The sequence below is a fragment of the Suncus etruscus genome, chromosome X, assembly GCF_024139225.1.
Source record: "Suncus etruscus isolate mSunEtr1 chromosome X, mSunEtr1.pri.cur, whole genome shotgun sequence".
NCBI lineage: Eukaryota > Metazoa > Chordata > Mammalia > Eulipotyphla > Soricidae > Suncus > Suncus etruscus.
Window position 1 is genome coordinate 1,423,448 of NC_064868.1, and position 6,233 is coordinate 1,429,680.

The window sequence follows — 6,233 nt, forward strand, 5'->3', positions numbered from 1 at the left end:
TGACTTTTGTATATGGGGTGAGGTATAGGTCAATTTTCAATTTCTTATAGGTGGTTTTCCAGTTATACCAACACCATTTGTTGAAAAGACTTTCTTTGTCCCATTTCAAGTTCTTGGCTCTTTTGTCAAATATTAGTTGACTATATGTCTGGAGCTTATGTCTGGAAATTCTGTTCTAACTCACTGGTCTGAGACTCTGTCCTTGTATCAGTACAATACCATTTTGATCACTATGGCTTTATAGTATAGCTTCAGGTTAGGTAGCGAGATGCCACCCAGCTTCTTGTTTTTTTTTTTTTTTTTTATGGAACGTTTCACGAATTTGCGTGTCATCCTTGCGCAGGGGCCATGCTAATCTTCTCTGTATTGTTCCAATTTTAGTATATGTGCTGCCGAAGCAAGCACACTTCTTGTTTTTTAGTATGTGTTTAGCTATCCTGGGTCTTGTAGTTCCAGATGAATTTTATGATTGATCTTTCTAAGTCTTTAAAGAATGATGTCTGAATTTGGATGGGGATTGCATTAAATCTATATAGGAGTTTGGGTAGGATGGTCATTTTGACTATGTAGATTCTACCTACCCACGAGCATGGGATGTTTTCCATTTCCTTAGATCCTCTTCAATTTCTTTCTGAAGTGTTTTGAAGTTTCCCTGGTATAAGTCCTTTACTTCCCTTGTAAGGTTGATCCCTAGGTATTTAATGTTTTCTGTTATTATTTTAAATGGAATTGAATTCTTAATCTCTCTCTCCTCTACTTCATTATTTGTGTAGAGAAATGATACTGTCTTTTGTGTATTCACTTTGTAGCCAGCCACTTTGCTATATTGGTTAATTATTTCTAGAAGTTTTACTGTGGACTCTTTAGGGTTTTCTATGTATATCATCATATTATCTGAAAAGAGGGATAGTTTGAGTTCCTCTTTCCTAATTTGGATTTCTTTGATTCTCTTCTCTTGTCGGATTGCTATTGCTAGGACTTCTAAGATTATATTGAATAAGAGTGGACAGTCTTGCCTAGATCCTGACCTTAGTGGAAATGCTTTCAATTTTTCACCATTGAGGATAATGTTGGCTGTGGGCTTTTCATAGATAGCTGTAACTATCTTGAGAAAGGTTTCTTCTAACCCTATTTTGCTCGGTGTTTTCAACATGAATGGGTGTTGAATTTTGTCAAACGCCTTCTCTGCATCGATTGATATGATCATGTGGTTTTTGTTTTTCTTGTTGTTGATGTGATGTATGATGTTGATTGATTTATGTATGTTGAACCAACCTTGCATCCCTGGGATGAAACCCACTTGGTCATGGTGTATAATCTTTCTGATGTAGTGCTGAATTTGGTTTGCTAAAATTTTGTTGAGAATTTTTGCATCTATGTTCATTAGTGAGATTGATCTGTAGTTTTCTTTCTTGGTGCCGTCTTTGCCGTCTTTGGGAATGAGTGTGATATTAGCCTCATAAAAGGAGTTGGGGAGGGTTCCTGTCTTCTCTATGGTTTGGAAGAGCCTGTGGATCAATGGTAGTAAGTCTTCTCTGAATGTTTAATAGAATTCACCTGTAAAACTATCTGGACCTGGACTTTTGTTCTTAGGGAGTTTCTTAATTACATCTTCGATTTCCTCTGAAGTGATTGGCCTGTTTAGGTTTTCTAGATCTTCAGATTCCAGTCTTGGTAGCTGATATTTTTCCAAGTATCTGTCAATTTCTACTGGGTTCTCTAGCCTAACTGAGTATAGTTGTTCATAATATGACTTCATGATATGTTGTGTTTCGTGGGGTTCTGTTGTAATCTCTCCCTTTTCATTTTTGGTCCTATTAATTTGGGTGATTTCCCTCTTTTTTTGGTGAGACTTGCCAGTGGTTTGTCTATCTTGTTTATTTTTTCAAAAAACCAACTCCTAGACTCATTGACTTTTTTGTACTGTTTTCTTGGTTTATATGTTGTTTATTTCTGCTCTGGTTTTTATTATTTTTTGACTTCTTGTTGTGGTTGGATTTCTTTGCTGCAGTTGTTCCAGTTCCTTAAGGTGATCCTTTAAATTGTTGATTTTGTTATTTTCCTCTTTTCTGACATAAACCTGTATTGCTATGAGTTTCCCCCTAATTACTGCTTTTGCTGTGTCCCACAAGTTTTGACAAGTTGTCTCTTCATTATCGTTTGTCTTAAGGAATCTTTTTATTTCTTCCTTGAGTTGCTCTTTGATCGAACTGTTGTTGAGTAGCATGTTGTTTAATCTCCAGGTGTTTGATTTTCTCCATTGTTTCTTCTTACAATCAATTTTGACCTCTGTTGCATAGTGATGTGATAGGGTGCTTCTGTTGATCCTTACACTTGTGGTTTTATATAAGTTAGATTTATATCCTAAGGCATGGTCTATTCTGAGGAAGGTTCCATGTTGGCTTGAGAAGAATGTGTATTCTGCTTTTGGGGGTGGAGGGCCCAATGTAAGTCTACTAGCCCTAGATCTTCTAATTTTTCATTTAGGAATCTTATTACTTTGCTATTTTTCTGCCTGCTGGATCTATCCAGTGGTGATAGTGGAGTATTGAGATCCCCTACTACTATCACATTTCCCTTTATTTGTTTCTCCAGGTTTGTGAGTAATTGCCTCACATACTTTGCTGAGTCTACATTAGGTGCATAAATATTGACCAGGGTTAGTACTTCTTGATCTATTGTTCCCCTGATCAGTATGTAGTGACTTTCCTTGTCTCTGATCACTTTCTTGAGGTTGAATGCAATTTGGTCTGATATTAGGATGGCTATCCCTGCGCTTTCTTGTTTTCCATTGGCTTGAATAATTGATTTCCATCCTTTTATTCTAAGTCTGTGCCTGTCCTGCATCAGTAGATGTGTTTCTTGCAAGCAGCAGATGTCCGGTTTATGTTTTCTAATCCAGTTCTCTAGTATATGTCTTTTAATGGGAGAGTTTAGACCATTAACATTTAGGGGGATTATTGACAGAGAGGGCTGTTGTGTAGTTGTGTTGTGTAGGGTTGTTGTTACAATCAAGGATTTGGATTGTGTAATTTGTCTCTGAGTAGGTCATTTAAGATAGGTTTTGTTTACACAAATATTGCAAGATTGTTTTTATTTGAGAATGTTTTTAGTCTTTCTTCCCATATGAATGAGAGTTTTGCTGGGTGTTGGAACCTAGGTTGGAAATTTCTTTCATTCAGTCGTTTAAATATGTCATTTCACTGCCTTCTTGCTTTAATTGTTTCAAATGGGAGATCTGGTTTGATTCTTATGTTAGGTTTTTTTCTCCCTTATGGCTTTTAAGAGTTCGTCTTCTTTTTGTTTTTTGCCATCTATATGTCTTGGTGTTGGCTTATTAGGGTTTATTTTATTAGGGGCTCTTTTTTACTTCCCGGAATTGCATAGAGGTCTCTTTCTAGAGGGTTGGAAAATTTTCTGTTATTATTTCCCTGACCACTTGTTCTTCCCATTTCCCTATTTCCTCCCCTTCTGGTATATATACAATTATTAGATTATTTCTTTTGTCTTTGTTTATTAAGTACTGGACTTTCTGTTCCAGTGCTTTGACTTTTATTTCCTTGTTGGTTTCCTGGTTGGTTTTTGATTGCAGTTTTTCTTCGAGTTGTTCTATATGCTTTTCAAACTGTGAGATTCTGCTCGTATAGCTTGTCACATTATTTATTATTTCCTTAAATTCCATTTGTATGGAATTTCTCATTCTGTAGCAGTTCTTCTCTTAGATGGTTGTTTTTTCCATCCATGGTTTTTTTGTACTCACTGGCTAGTGCTTCTTTCATTTGATGTACCATAGTTTGCCTTTCTTTTTTCATGGCTGTTTTCAGATCTTCATCTCTTCGATCTGTTCGTTTTGGTGGACTTGGAAACTTGTTTGGCTTTCCTTCCGTATCTCCAGATGATAGGGTCTTCCTTGGTTTACCCATATTTCTTTGCAATTCTTTGTGTTGCCTAGTTTGCAGGGCCTTTCGATTAGAGCTCGCTTTTGCCACCTGTCTAGATTGATATAGGTATTTCTGGCTTGTTTGGTATTTTGCTTCCAATTTTATGGGATCTTAATTATTTAAGAAATTTGGGTGTTAAGTCTGAGATGGCTAGACCTGCATGTTGTGTTAGGCTTTCCTACCTGGAGCAGGTGGAGGAAACCAAACAGAAGGGGTCAGCGTGGTTGCGCGGACTTCCCTACCTGGAGCAGGCAGGGGAAACCAAGCAGAAGGGGGCTAGCACCATTCTCGCGGTCAGCGCATGAGTGGGCAGGGATTCCATACCTGGAGCAGGTGGGGGAAACCAAGCAGAAGGGGGCTGGCGCCATATTCATGGTCAGCATGGGTGGGCGAGGCTCCCCTACCTGGAGCAGGCGGGGGAAATTAAGCAGAAGGGGGTGGTGCCTATTATGTGGTCAGCGTGGGTAGGCAGGGCTTCCCTACCTGGAGCAGATGGGGGAAAACAAGCAGAAGGGGGCTGGCGCCATTTGCGGGATTGGTGTGGGTGGGCGGGGCCATTATTTTATTTCAATTATTTATTTAAACAAATTTATTACATACATGATTGTATTTGGGTTTCAGTCACTACCTATCACCAGTGCAACATTCCAATCACCAATGTCCCAAATCTCCCTCCTCCCCACCCAACCCTCACCTGTACTCTAGACAGGCTTTCTATTTCCCTCGTACATTCTCATTATTAGGATAGTTCAAAACGTAGTTATTTCTTTAACTAAACTCATCCCTGTTTGTCGTGAGCTTCCTGAGGTGAGCTGTAACTTCCAGCTCTTTTCTCTTTTGTGTCTGAAAATTATTATTGCAAGAATGTCTTTCATTTTTCTTAAAACCCATAGATGAGTGAGACCATTCTGCATCTTTCTCTCTCCCTCTGACTTATTTCACTCAGCATAATAGATTTCACGTACATCCATGTATAGGAAAATTTCATGACTTCATCTCTCCTGACAGCTGCATAATATTCCATTGTGTATATGTACCACAGTTTCTTTAGCCATTCATCTGTTGAAGGGTGTCTTGGCTGTTTCCAGAGACTTGATACGGTAAATAGTGCTGCAATGAATATAGGTGCGAGTAAGGGATTTTTGTATTGTATTTTTGTGTTCCTAGGGTATATTCCTAGGAGTGGTATAGCTGGGTCTTATGGGAGCTTGATTTCCAGTTTTTGGAGGAATTTCCATATTGCTTTCCATAAATGTTGAACTAGACAACATTCCCAATAGCAGTGGATAAGAGTTCCTTTCTCTCCACATCCCCACCAACACTGCTTGTTCTCATTCTTTGTGATGTGTGCCAATCTCTGGGGTGTGAGGTGGTACCTCATAGTTGTTTTGATTTGCATCTCCCTGATGATTAGTGATGTGGAGCATTTTTTCATGTGCGTTTTGGCCATTTGTATTTCTTCTTTGTCAAAATGTCTGTCCATTTCTTCTCCCCATTTTTTGATGGGATTAGATGTTTTTTCTTGTAAATTTCAGTCAGTGCCTTGTATATTTTGGAGATTAGCCCCTTGTCTGATGGGTATTGGGTGAATAGTTTCTCCCACTCAGTGGGGGGCTCTTGTATCCTGGACACTATTTCTTTTGAGGAGCAGAAGCTTCTTAGTTTAATATATTTCCATCTGTTAATCTCTGCTTTCACTGGCTTGGAGAGTGCAGTTTCCTCTTTGAAGACGCCTTTAGTCTCAATGTCCTGGAGTGTATTACCTATGTTCTGTTCTATATATCTTATGGTTTCCAGTCTGATATCGAGGTCTTTCATCCATTTGGATTTAACCTTCGTACGTGATGTTAGCTGGGGTCTAAGTTCAATTTTTTGCAAGTGGCTAGCCAGTTGTGCCAACACCACTTGTTGAAGAGGCTTTCTTTGCTCCATTTAGGAATTCTTGCTCCTTTATTTAAAAAATTAGTTGATTGTATATCTGGGGAACATTCTCTGAGTACTCAAGCCTATTCCACTGATCTGAAGGCCTGTCCATATTCCAATACCATGCTGTTTTGATAACTATTACTTTGTATTACAGTTTAAAGTTGGGGAATATAATTCTTCCCATATTCTTTTTCCCAATGATTGCTTTAGCTATTCTAGGATGTTTATTGTTCCAAACGAATTTCAAGAGTGCCTGATTCTTCTTTGAAGAATGTCATAAGTATCTTTAGAGGGATTGCATTAAATCTGTACAATGATTTGGGGAGTATTGCCATTTTATGATGTTAATCCTGCCAATCCATGAGC

General features: G+C 38.4%; 1 non-coding gene across 1 annotated transcript; it reads right to left on the reverse strand.

Moving 5' to 3' along the window:
• Positions 1 to 298: 298 nt before the first annotated feature.
• LOC126000192 (U6 spliceosomal RNA) lies at positions 299 to 405 on the reverse strand. The gene has a single exon (XR_007492553.1). It is a non-coding gene; the product is annotated as a U6 spliceosomal RNA (small nuclear RNA).
• Between the last annotated feature and the right edge of the window lie 5,828 nt (positions 406 to 6,233).